Raw genomic sequence first — 15169 nt, forward strand, 5'->3', positions numbered from 1 at the left:
AAGGTTAGTTCTAGGTTCTAGAGTTATGTCAAATATGTTTGTTACCAAGTTACAATATGCACTAAAGTGTGGAGTTCTGATTAATTGTAAATTTATCATCATATGAAAGGTAGTTCGTGTGTATTGAATTGAATTGACAGTTTTGAATTCTAAACGTAGCTTGTCCATGGACATGACGTGTTAGTTTTTTGTAATAGCATAACAGGTTGATACTAAGTTTACATATCACCTAAAAGTTTAAGAACTTATGATGAAAACAATTACTTATACAGAGGTTCAAGTAAATAACTATTTCAATTTGCATATTCCTATCAGCGCTTCAATTCTGAAGTCTTTATGTTTTACATAAATGTTTTTATGCAGTATTTGTCACAGTGGTAGCTTTTACTGTGCACCTCGCATTCACTGTTGGTGTTTGCATATAATATGTTCCACCTATCATTGTGGGAAAAGTGCAATATTTAAGTCCGTAAGGTCATAACTCTGTACAACACAGTTGCGGGAACAGAGCTGGCTCAATATCAACATCCACTGTGCAAAAAGCTCGAACAATGTTCAAATTAAGGACTCGGGAACGAAACATCCTCATGGTATTGCAACTGATAAAATTACGTCATTCAGTACAAAATACACCAACAATCCAGCCGTATTATAGCAAGCAGCATAAGGTTGACTTTGTGTCTAACTATTTATGCACATTTTGTATGTAACGTCTTGGACAATGCATTACACGATAAGAAACATGGGTAATTCTAAATCATTAAATATTCAAAAAACCAAGTAATGCTATATAATTAAATAACATAAAAATATAAATTGTTTAATGAAAATGTTTGGCATACGTGTTTCCTTCTTACGCTTCTTGACAAAGATACTTTGAGCAAAATGACACTGTAGCAAATACTTTATTTAAGCACAAACTCCCCAAAACGTTAATGCGATAAACCTTAGGAAAAAACTTGATCACATGTATATTTCGGTACAATTTTAGGTCTGTGTGTATGTGTAATTGACATTCAAACAACTTGATCTGCATTTGAAATACTAAAATGCCAACGTCAGAACCTACAAAGTTCTTATTATTAAGTCCGTGACAGGTTTGGTCAGAATTGTATCCATTACTTACACATCCATCGATTAATTTTCTTTTTAAGTTTATTGTTTTGTTGCGATGTATTTCATGATACCCTTTTACAAGTCCACCTCGACTGAAGTAGAAATATTTGATTACATTCTATGTCTGCAATTATTAAAACTTCAATGTCTCTTATAGTTCTTAAAGATTTGATTGACCTTTCAACAGCAGTCACAAGTGTCGTGCTGCAGAGAATAAAAGTTTAAATTATTTTCAGTAGCTGTTTCTGCACATAACAAAATGACAAATCCTAAAATATTCTGCAATCGACATTATCAATAGTATTTTCGAGTCTTCATTATTCTTGAACATGCACTAAGCTCATCTATCAGTTAAAACGACAACGACTTTCTGAAAATTGCAAGCTGTGGTCAATTCCCAGTTGATTTCATATCTCTCATTGTTACTTTGTTGATACATGCCATAAATTCGTTATTGCTCTCAGCCTTGTAGTTGTTTCTGCGGCATCTACATGAGATTATTTAATCTAGTATCTACCAAGGCAATAATTATTGGCGCAAACACTATAAATAATATCATGCATTAACGATGTCATCAGCTATAAAATACAAGTACAGAAAAGAATTAAAAGAACAGAGGTGTTTGCAGACTGCTTGCGGAATTTTGATACTTGCTACATGAGAAACTTGCTGACCGTATGTAATGGAAATTAATTGATTTACATCAGGCCTTTTCGTCATGTACTTACATGTTGTATATTATATAACTTCAAACCAAACACGTATCGAAACGAATTCATTGCTTACCAATAATTACACCTGATAACTATAACGTACGGGTGAGATACGTTACTCATTAATGTGAAAGGTTAGGGTGCAGATGTTTTACATTAACCATGCAGAAAACTTTAGGTCATCCGAGTCTCTGCGTTAAGGACTCAATAAGGTTTAAACACGTTGTTTTAGTCTTGCATGCCCAGGTTACTTCATTCATAATCTTAGTAATAACGCTTATTATACAAATCAGGCGAAATTAAAATCAGAATATATATATAACATTGTGTGCAAAATAGTAAAAGGATGATGTTTTTGCAAGTAGTGCTTGAAATATCTTTGAAAGGCGCATGTGTCTATCATTTTGATTATACATTACTCAACAATCGAGTTTTTAATATAAAGAATAATTCTGTGTAAACACCAAAAGAAAAACTCTCGTTAATTAATAATCAAATATAAGTTCAAGTATAAGCATTTCTTCTTCATGTAAATGGCACGCTCGGATCTAATGCTTTTCATGTCTCAGGTTAGAAGCTCTCATCCGGTTGAATATCATTTTGCTCACACTGCTTGCTTGACAAAGAACGGCCGCTATAATCGCCCTGAAATCATATCCTGGTACGTTCCTCTAGAGCTTGAGCGTTGCCTTTTGACCTAAATTGCTTAGTTTTGGTTACAAATCTTGACAAAATAAGCAAACTGTTTATAATACACGGGTGCTATTTATTGTTCTGTGACACTTACTTGCATATAGACTCAGTTACTGACATTTAGTTTCAAAACGTTTTCAAATGTATGTTCGAGCAGTACCACATATATTAAAACTCTTGTATGTCTCCCCAGAAAGCTGTTAGCCTTTGTAATTTTACGAATTTGAATTATCAAATGTCATGTAAACTATTCCATACGTTTCAATATCATATTTTATTCTCACTTTGAAATGTTTTTAATATTACATGTACAAAAACACCTAAACAACAGAATAACGTTGCCTTTAAATTGTACAAATTATTGTCTGAGAACATCCAAGGACATCCTTCATTTCTGGTGAATTTTAGATTGTAATCCACGTTATAGGCTTGAAAATATTCCCAGAATAATTAAATTTATTTGACATCGTAACAAGCTTCGATGTTCCTGAACAAAACATATTGCTCTACTACTTGCTGAGTGAAACCGCAATCGTTAGTCATCATAAGATTCGTTCATACAGACTTTCTATAACTACAGAAACTGAGAAACAGGGAAATCAATTATGGCATCCTTTCATTTTCTGCCAACACTCATTTAAGGCAGATGATCGCTCCCTTCTAGAGATCTCGCCTTTACTAGAATCAGGTTCTGTTTTCGTCGCAATATCATTTTCTTTCAGATTAGTTTTACGATTGAGCTGATGAATGAAAGACTATATTTATATGCTGTCAGACAATTCATTTATTATTTCTTCTTAAACATCTTATCTGTTTATCTGTCTTATTACATTGATATCATTTCTGTCTGGTCCACGACGAAGTGTTCGAACAAAATATTACCAGTCGTTTAATAGCAGTTAGCAAAAAAGATCATGGAATATTAGCGTTTTGTTTTTTGTATGTGTCCACACTTAAGTCACGGTCACATATGTGCATTTTGAATTTAGCTTTAAACGTTTTTTACGAATGGGGTCATGATAGATATGTAGCTTTTTACGATAGATACAAAGAAAAGTCTAAGGGTGATGACTATTTACAGTTATGTTTTTTTCATTTGATACATTTATCAAAAATATATGTTTTGACATAAAAATAACCTTACAGCTAACCAGTTCACTTAAGATGACCTGTAATCAACCAATTCTAACGGACTTTCTGTCCTTACTAAAGGAAAAGTATTTTTACGCCTGTGACGGCGCAAGACACTTGATTTCTCAACTATGACTGATGTATGTCCTGATTAAGACGAGTGACAGTTTAATGTTAACATGTTAAGCAATAAGTACGACATCGTAAACAGACTAACAAACACCAGAACGCCATTTATGGAGAAGACACATACAGGTTTTGAAACAACAAATTGCCATACAATGCGCATATTGCCTTACACATTTCAAAAGATGATGAGACATACCTAAACCTACTTTGTTTTCTGGATATCATGTGTTAAGGTGGAATGCGCCCCAAATTTTTTTCCGAATTTCGTCCTGAAATTTATACTATACAAAATTCAGGATATATGGGATTAGGTTCCGATTTTACTTTGTCGCCATATTCTTCGAGTCTTTTGCTATTGTGTCACAAACATGGCCCCTGACGTCACTTTTCGTGTAACGCCCAGTTCCGAATGCTCTCGGCATTTTTCCTTTCCTGCGCTCTGAATGTCATAAAAATGAAAAATACAAAATAATTGTCACTTTGCATTTAGAAAATGCTACTCAATGGTACAAAATTCAGCGAAATAAGATTGACGCTTAAGACGTCAGAGACGATACTGTGACGTCAGAACGGAAAAACTCACATCAAGTTTTGCTATAAATTTTGCATTAAAATCTAGTTTATAAGAAGCCGGCTCGATAAAAAAATGTATAACTTTTGCATGTTGTTTCACAGTATGTGATCGTCTAACAGACACATAAATACTTAGGGGTCACCGACTTCTATTTTTCGCAATATAATATAACTTTACCCCCACCCCCACATGGTTTTAAGGTATATGACGTTAGAGTTAAAAAGAATGCGTTTTCAACTTGCACAACTTACGTTCGTGTTAAAAACGAGATGTATTTATTATAAGAAATGATCACGATATATTCCATCTGAACTGCAGAAGAAAAGAAAACAACTTTGAAAAAAATGTATATACTTCATACTTTTGTCCGTAAGTATTGACCTGGCACTCATTAATCTTCGCTGATATTTTCAGGCGTTTTCGTTACTTTACGCAATATTGTATCCTGAAAAGATCTATTAGCACACAAATAACCTTTATTATAGTTAACTGTCTGACTTCCACGCAAAGTGATTATAAGTTTGTATTTTTCATTATTATGACATTCAGAGCGCAGGAAAGGAAAAATGCCGAGAGCATTCGGAACTGGGCGTTGCACGAAAAGTGACGTCAGGGGGCATGTTTGTGACACAATAGCAAAAAACTCGAAGAATTTGGCGACAAAGTAAAATCGGAACCTAATCGCATATATCCTGAATTTTGTACAGTATAAATTTCAGGACGAAATTCGGAAAAAAATTTGGGGCGCATTCCACCTTAAATGCATTACTGTAGATGTCTGAAATCCACTCTCTATGTCTCAATTACCCTTTTTTGGAATCAAATTCATAGACTGTCATTTCAAAACTTAGTTTTTTAACTTCCCTTTATTGAAACTGACAGGATGAAAGGCTACATCTATTACTTGTCAGCCTAGACATTGAGTCTTGTCTATTTTCACAGTTGTCGGCTTTCCTTGTCTCATTACATTCCTTTCCTGTCTGTTCTTGTCTATGGTGGTGTGTTATCCACAATAACGCCAGTATTTCGATATCTGTTGAATTAAAAATCGCACAGGAAACATTGTGTAGACACTCGTAATGTGTTTATGATTTGATTTAACGGATAAGAAACATTTGTAATACATTAGTGTTGTTTATGACAAAAAGTACACATTCACATTCTTTCTAATATCCTGTTAACTATAGTATATGACAAGTGTATTGAAGATGCCACTTAACAAATAATTATGACTTTCTGGAAAGTGGAATTTGCTATTGGCTATTTATCCTTGCTTTTTTCGTTCGATTTCTGTATTGATTCAATACTGTTCTTGTCTTTGCTGGTGTTTGTTATATTATATTTTGGGTGCAATATGTTGTTCTTTTATATCTGTGTACGGCTGGCCGTATGGATAGAAATTTTTATTATAATATATCCTATCACTGTTACATTTTCATAAGCAAACAAAAACAAGAAAAAACAACAAAGAGAGAATCATTTGGGCATAAGAAAAATCGAAATAAACTCACTTGCAGTAATTCTTGAGTCGTTTTGTGATAGCTGATTGAGATTTTTCTAGTATGTTTGTTTGTTTTGGGTTTAAAGCCGTTTTTCAACAGCATTTCAGTTAATAACGGCGGGCAGTAAACAAAACCAGTGTTCATGCATCCTGTACCAGTACAATCCTGTTCTCCGTAACTGTCAAAATAAATCAGAGGTGGGAACGAATTATTTCAGACACAATGTCTTTTATCAAATCGTCATGGAGAATATACGGCCCGCCCGGGGATCTAACTCTCGATCCCGTGATCCGTAAATCTGCTCTCTCCCTATTGAGCTAAGCGGGCGGGTTGGAGAATTTCTAGTATCCAGATGACATCCTTAATTGCTTGACTGTGTATAAAATTAAAATAACATAGAAAAATATAGGATATTTTAGTAAGTCACTGTGGCTGGATATCATGTTTTTTTCTGTTTTAGGTAAAGGGTGTTATGATGTGTTCCGATACTAAGACATCTAGCTTCGAGGCGATAAACAGTTTTTAGCATTTTCAAAACCTTACACACAGCATACATCTAAAGTAGTGCAATATTATCATATATGTCCAATTACAAATCATCAGTAATATATATATTTTTTTATTTCGTAATCGCTAAAGTGTGTGCTCTCCCGATCGCGAAATCTGGTGACATGAAATGCTCAATTTCAAATCAACGTATATAATTACATGCATATGATAACACCAGTGTTCAAGTAACATTGTAAAATCTAAACATAACGTCAAATGTTTATGCGATCAGTGCTAATTTTTCACTATTTTCCCGAGGCCCATGCCAATATGGTATCTCCACTTCTAGTTACCTCAAGGAAGGTATGTGCATGTATATCCGCATCTGCTACATGTAGTTTTGTTTGTTTGTTTTGGGTTTAACGCCGTTTTTCAACAGTATTTCAGTCATGTAACGGCGGGCAGTTAACCTAACCAGTATTCCTGGATTCTGTACCAGTACAAACCTGTTCTCCGCAAGTAACTGCCAACTTCCCCACATGAATCAGAGGTGGAGGACTAATGATTTCAGACACAATGTCGTTTATCAAATAGTCACGGAGAACATACGCCCCGCCCGAGGATCGAACTCGCGACCCCGAGATCCGTAGACCAACGCTCTTACCTACTGAGCTAAGCGGGCGGGCTGCTACATGTAGTAACTGCAAAATAATGTCAAGGTAAGGCTACTTAATGTATCTGATCCACAAATATGTAAAATTGCCATGCCTGGTGACCCCATGTTTTTGGGGGCATCCTTTGAAAGAGTTGTGTCTGCTGAACAAGAATTAGTAAATAAGTTAACCATAATTAATATGCTAGAATCATTACAATCATGTTTTGTGACTGCGAAATGATAAATCGTACATTGTAATAACAGGATTTCTGTTGAAGTATCAATGAAGTCTATAAAGTAAAAAATAAATATTTTATAATACAATTTTGTAATGTAATTTATATTTTCCTTTTCAATAGATAATACACTTTTAAATGATACCAAAATTATATGAACTTACCATGCATCAGTGTTTGATATATTTTAATAGCACTGTTATATAGAGCTTGCATATTTGTGAATCGGATACATTTGTACCTTATGATAACTGATTTGTACGCAATTACTGAAACTTGAACTCTAGCATATATTGTTATTATACAGATTCAAAAATTATGTGTATTTTTTTTTTATAAATTCGACGCTATCCAGTTTGACACTAAGTGCTGAAAATTGTTATTGCCTAAATTAAAATTATAGCAAGTAAAATGCCTGGACCGGTAGATTGATTTTTTTATGTTAAAATGCACTTAAACAATTGATTCGTATCTGTGTCAGTTTATATTGGTACGATTACGAAATTGTAATACGTTTCTACAAAAAAGGATACTACGGTTAAATGTTTCTGTGATAATTAAGAAATTGAAAATGATACGGTTAGTGAAAGGAAATTAAATGTGACACAACCACATCTCATACATCACAACTGGATCTTCTAACGAAAGCAGTTCAACGTGTCAGCCGTAGTAGTTGACAAGTGGAGATACTGAATGTAATTTTAACTGTTCTCAACATTTTTGGATACAGGGTTATTTTCAGGCTTCTTTCTCGTAGTAGTCCTTCTGATATTTTCGTTATTTAACAGATCTATGTAAGCTGACGTTTTAGGGTTTTTCGAAAGCAGTATACGTTTTTGCATTTTATGTTAGTACCTTAAGACTGTGCTAAAATACGACGTTTACAAATTGAATGTACATGATAGGTATTCTACTGCTAGACGTATCCAAACTAGAAATTGTTTTAAATTTTTATATGCCTGTAACGGCAGCGTAATGTACAGAATGTGACACTACCACACTTTGTTGTTCAATCAACACATTTAAAAATGTTCTTTTTCTATGATTGCTTAACACCGACATTTATGAACTCGCAGTAGGTGTATTTGTGTTTTAGTCGGGAAAATTCCATTCCCTTTACTAAAAGCAAGAGAAACAATTTCCCTAAATTAAAACAAAATGCCAGCAGATATATTTTCAACACCGTCACTTCTCCCAGTAAGTAATTTGGAGCCAAAATAAAAGTACAAAATCCAAACTATTATTATTACTTATGGAGAAAAGCTTTCACGAAGTTCATACCGTATATGATAAAACTGCAATAAGATAACGCTAGTTTTAGAGAGAAACTGCCATAAATTGTGTACATTCTACTTTTCTAATGAATTTTTGACGAAATATGTCTCTTCTTAAGTGTTCAAGAAAAGGAACAGAACAATTTCAAGAAATGCATTTTCGTTCGTTAATAGATATACTACTCAGCAATTTTTATTTCATTTGATGTAACATGTATCAAAACGCGTTTCCTTCTTTCGTTGTGATTCGGTCTCAGGTAAATGTACAAACAATAACTCTCACACATACATTTTGTAAACATAGTATCGTTTATCATAAACAGTTATTTAAATATCTGTATGAACAATGCGAGTGGACTTAAGCTTGTGTCAATGCCATTTGGTTATTTACATATTTCCAAATTTAGAACACTGACAACATTTATAAAAGGCATATGAATGTTCATATCCCGAACGAGTGATTAAACCGAGTCTATTATAATTCAGCTTGGTTGCGATACATTTCCGAACACTCTTCTTTAAAATTTGGTTAAGGTCTGAAACATAATGAAATATTTGTTCCAGAATCCGCTAAATTGTGAATCTGTTCAAAATATGTATTATCTAAGCTGAACAAGTAGACCATATGGACAAAGAAATACATATAAAGCAAACACATTCCACAACATAATCTTCTTTTCTTTTCAAGAGTTTTTTTTTTTGTAAAATTTCAATGGTTTTAAAAATATTTTTGTCCATTCATATTATCAAAAAAAATCTCATGTTGTAGTCATAAAACGGGGCGGATCAAGGATGTTTATATGATGGGGCATGGAATTTCTATCGGGGGTCTTTGGAAATTTCGGAAAATTGTTAACAATATACATATAGTTCAAGCTTATATATATCTGACAAATATGAGTCTTTGTAAATCAAAACAAAACAGTTTAATTCAAATGCTTTTAGATTCGACAGTCGTTAAGGTCCTCCTCTTAAACATATGTTCAAATGATATCATTTTTCGGATTATTAATGTTTTAAGGTATTGCAAAATTAGTCCTTACCTTTATATTAAGCATCCTTCTAAAGCGATCAAATATACATCGTTTTCAGCTGATTTTTTAAAAGAGATAATAATCCCAAACAGAGATATGTCATTGAATAAAAACGTTGTTTGGAGGTCAAAGGAATTATTAAACGAGGGTGCATATCACAGTTTAATATATATCATTTCAATTCTAACAGCTGTCAATAATTACATCTTAATATTCGCCAAGTTTGTGTCTCTCTGTGGTTTTCTTTTCCATAGCGCGGCTTTGACGTGTGACGAAATGATATAATATTTCTGACGTAAAAGCAATGACCTAATTAAGATACTATAAGTACAAATTAACTTGTTAAGTTTTATTTCCAAAACGATATTTGTGATAATGATAATTCATATTTTCATTTTTGAAATATGTACATGAGTTACCTTTAAATATACGCTCAAGTATTTGCAAACAAAACATTACAGTAAAAGGAATAACTTTTATTACGGCAAACATTCTAAAGCAACTGAAATTGATTACCGACATCGTTTTCTACAGTCACATCATAATGAGACGGTTTTCTTCGTCATTTATTGTAAATGATATCACATTTGTAACAACGGAAACCTATTTATTGAGCACTGTCTATGTCTTAAAATAGTTTTCAATCTAAGAAACTGAAGTGAAGTTGAAGTAAAATAATGATAATATAAATTAATGTTGTAGTCATGGTGATCACTAACAAAGCTTCGTACAGATTTTGCCCAATTGAAAATAGGAATTATCATATAATCAATAAACGTTTGTACTTAATATGATGATTTACCCTAAACCTTTTACTCAAGGAACACAACCAGCTTGCGAACACCATTTGTCAACCTTAACCATATCTTTTTTTTTTTATTCAGTACAACAAAAAGTGTTGTATATTACCCTGCAGTACTTAATAACACAGTCGTGCACTATTCATGTCACAATTTCCACAGGACATGTCTTGATTTAATTTTTACAAGGTTTACTTTTCTAATTACCGATCATTGACAATTTCAATAAAAATACAATGTCCTTATATGGAAAGTAAACAGTTACGTAAACCTTCGTATAAATTACAGCAGAGTTATCTCTATTTTTTCCTAAATATTTTAACCAGGATTTTTGTTGACTCAAATAATTCTGTTTCAGAAAATGATCATTTCATTATTTTTTCAGATTGTGAGCGTTGGTGCAGTTAACTACACATATATCTAAATTAAGTACTGCCTACTTGAAGTTAGTTATGTATTATTCATGTCACAATTTCTTCACGGCTTGTCTTGATTTGATCTTTGAATACTTTTCTTTTCTGATTAATGATCATTGACAAATTCAATAAAAAACATTTAAATGCATGGTATGGAAGGTGAACAGTTTCGTAAGCCTAGTAGCCTACATATAAGTATTATCGGAGTAGTCTCTATTTTTCCCTAATATTTTACCCAGGATAATTTTTGTTGGCTCAAGTAATCCAGTTTCAGAAAATGATCCTTTCATTATTTTCCAGATAATGTGTAATGACGCAGGTGGCCACAAATACATTTTGTACAGCTTAATGTAGTAATTCCTACTGGAAGTTTGTATTAAGTTGTAATATATCATATTTGGAAAGTCTATATTTATTTATAAAAGTAGCTTCTAAATATCTAATATGAGCTTTGTTGTTGTGACATTATTTGCTTCAATAGCGTCCATATATCATTTGTTCAAGATTGAGACACCTAACAGAAAAAATTAAGCTGCGCAACGCTGACCATGGTTGTATACAAAAATAGCTAATAAACGTGAAAAAATAACCTAAAAATAGCAACTGATGAGGACACAAATGATGAAAACATGACAAGCTTGAGATATTAGGTTTTGAGCTGTTATGCTGTTCGCAGTTAGATTGATAAATTCATGCCGTGTCAGAACGTTATCTGAGATTCTCTTTAATCGGAAATCTCAGACAAGCTATTGGAGTTTAGCAGCTGTCCCTGTAGTGTCACTATTCCAGTTCTAAGGAATGCATAATTATAAGCCTGTTGTTTCTACAAGGATTAATGTTTTGTTCAGTTAAAGATATTTTTATATCAATTTAGTGTCCTTTGAAGGAATTATAACTCTGTTTTACTATTGGCAGAGTATTACTGTTATTTGTGTCTCCATTGCATATACATCGTGGAATTTATACAGAGTAAGAAAACTCATTTTTTCGCCAAATATATTCTTAAATAGTGTCTTTTCAATATTTTAGACTTTTTTTTAATTCTTTATTATTTCTGGATTTAAAAATAACACATGGACTAATTAATTATAAAAGAGGTATTTACAGATAATGAAACGTGCGTGAAAGGTAAGATTTAGATTTTCTTTCACAAATATATACATGATTTGAAAGACCCGTGACAACTGTTGCTAATATATACATAATATGCAATAAGATACCGGTAGTTTTCAATGAGCTCAACACCCGCTCAGGTATTATCGCCCGTTCTGTCTCACAAAATAATCTGTCATGTAAGATATTCCTATTTAGTTTGTAGACCTGTCTCAAGATACATTACTGACATTGTTTAATTGGAGATTAGGATTCCAGTAAAGGGTCCAAAACAGAACTCTTTTACTTGGGAATACAGTGTGTGTCACTCAACGTTAATTGTGCAAATAATAAGTATTCAGGGGAAAATAGTATGAACTAAAGCCAACAATTTTCAATATTTCATACACTAATCTATTGAAGCATTTGACGCAATACCTACAGTAATTTGTTCTTAAATTAGACAATTACTAAAATACATGCTACACTTTTGATCTAGGATATATGATTAGCTATTCAATATATGTGGATTCCGGTCGAAACGTATGATTGTGGATCAGTTGTTACTGACTTACTGAAAGGCCATCGCTGCAACTTCAGCTTCTACAGTAGGAAGTTATTAAATGCTATATAAATGTTGCTACAATTATAGCCTTTCATTTTGATTTTTTTTGACAATTAGCAATAGATAGCAGTTGCTGTTTTGGGAGTATCAAGCGTGTGTGTGTATTTGTATAACAAAAAATGTAACCAATCAAATCCGACATTGCAGATTACGTAATAATTTTTACAGCGTATTACGGCTTTTTTAAGTGCTATTGCAGTAAGACAGTTTATATAATCCAAAATGTATAGCTAGATTACAGAAACTTCGCCCTTAGTTCAAAACTCATAAAGTTATATAAATTATGTGTTACAGAGCACAATACCAAAATGCACTTCTTCACCTTTGGTCGCGTTAGTAAAAGATCTAGATCTAGGTTGGTGATTAATGGTGTAAGATTTTTTTTTCAAATTTCATACAATTCTTCACAATATCAGAGGACATCAACATATTTACCTTTAATTATGATCTTCCAGTGAGAAATTATGACAGACCTTTATAAGGGCATGGTACCTCTGGGCTCAAGTCATTTTATATTATGTATCATTATTTCATATTATGCGTTAATCCAATATTCCTACTGTAGTATCAGTGTGATCAATATAATAAAAGCGTCGATGAATCTTGTACGTACAGGAAATATGTAGAAAATTCATTATCTCATCTAACACAAGTCAACAAAGATTTATATGGATGTATACCGATAAATACTACATTTTGTATAGTACAAAATTTGTTTGACGTAATTGATAATGCCCAATGAATCCATTCTTAAACAGCTGCTACCTCCTCGGCTGCTATGGTAACAAACGTGCGGATTTCCATTAGATGCTTTATTCAGATTTTTATTTTGAACAAAGCTTGATTTACATTAGAAACGTCTAGTTCATCTGCCTGTGCAGTTGTCAAGTTGATTGTAACGTAATACAATAAATGATTCCAATACATCATATATCAAATAATATCTTATTTGTCATATATCTAGTAATATCTATGCTCAGTAGATCTAGAAACGCAGCGTTTTTATCCTCGATTTTTTCATACTTTCCTTCTACATGTATATTTGCATTTTGTGTAATAGCGTTGCAAATTCGTGTAAAAACCTCACCATCACCCCCTTCCCCCCCCCCCACCAACCCCCCCACCCCACAACCACCCCAATATATCGTGTCTTACTCTAAATATGTATAAGTTGCAAGACAAACGTCAATAAAAAGTCATCAGTCTCATCTGTGCTCATATAAACGTTGAGACAATAAATGTGCGTTAAAGAAGCCGAAAAATGATAGCAACGGATCTATTAACATATATCGTTTCGGACTTCATTTTGGACACATATATTACATCACAAATATTGCATCACAGATATTATATCACAGATATTACGCTTGAAGTGCATATTTCCAATTAACTAGTTTTATCAGGTATTTATACAGTTATTACTGTTTTTCCATTAAAATTACAGTGACCAGTTATTAATAATTTAATGTCAACGAGAAGTAAAAGGAAAATGTTGAAAATACCCAAATTTGTCAAAGAGTCTATGTCTTTATGGAAAAACTACATTAAAAGTTTAATTGTTTCTTAATATTTTTTTATCATGCACTTGTGTTATTTGTGTTGTATAATCTTGTAATTTTATTTTGCTCCGTCTTGATGCTCTTTTTTTATAGTTTATTGTATGATTATATTACAGTGTGTCTTTGCCATATCTTTGATTAATGTAAATGGCCAAAGGGAATTTATATTGTCGAAATGCCAATAAATTTGCAACCTATCGAAGCATGTGAATATAACCTTTTCCAAGAAAAAAGAAATGCTATGTAGATATCAAAAATCTAAAATGGTTGTTAAGCAGTACTCTACAACAGGACACTCATTTTTATTGTTCAGGGAATATTGTCAGTGCTTTTTAGCGTTAAATGACTTTTAATCTTGACATTTAACGACAATTAAGGATGTCCTTGTTCCGGGATAATATTCTTTACATTTTGTATGATGCAGTTTTGCATTTCAGCTCCAGTTAAGACCATTAATGAGGGTTTTCACTCAATCGCCTGGATAAGGAAGTAAACGTCTAAAACAATTTCCCGGGTTAAACAGTGTGTTTTTGGTAAATTACCTTAGTTAGAAAACTGTCATTCGTTCCTGTCTGTTCTCATTCATAGTGAATATAAATAATACTATAAATAATAAAGCTATCTTCTAAAACATAATACATTCAACTGTTACGATAATTAAATTAGGTGTCCACTGACACTAGCATAAAGTGGTTAGACATCAGGTGGTTGACAGGTAATGACAAACAGCCAAGTCCGTATTCTCCATGTGTGATTTCGACGTTTTCCGTTTATTTGTACGGATATCCATGTACATTTTTAGCTATATATTTGTCCGAGAAGTGCAGAATTACCTAATGGGAATTGTCGAGGGTTATTTTGGGTCACCTACGTAAATTGAATACTTTATATTGATACCTAATAATTTCAATGTTACGTTCGTATTGGCCATATTTTTATTGTGAGAGTGTTAACAATCATGTTCATTGTTGTACATTCCTGGAAGTCTTTCAGTTGCTCTGCAGGTTAGGGTGGGACTGGAAATGTCTTGGAGCAATGTTTTTGTTTGTTTTGTATGAAAGTTAGAATTTTTCAAAGTAAACCATTGGCATTTACTTACTGCAAAGAACATATTTTATTCGTTTGTTATTC

The sequence above is a fragment of the Mercenaria mercenaria genome, chromosome 3 (genome assembly GCF_021730395.1).
Source record: "Mercenaria mercenaria strain notata chromosome 3, MADL_Memer_1, whole genome shotgun sequence".
Lineage (NCBI taxonomy): Eukaryota > Metazoa > Mollusca > Bivalvia > Venerida > Veneridae > Mercenaria > Mercenaria mercenaria.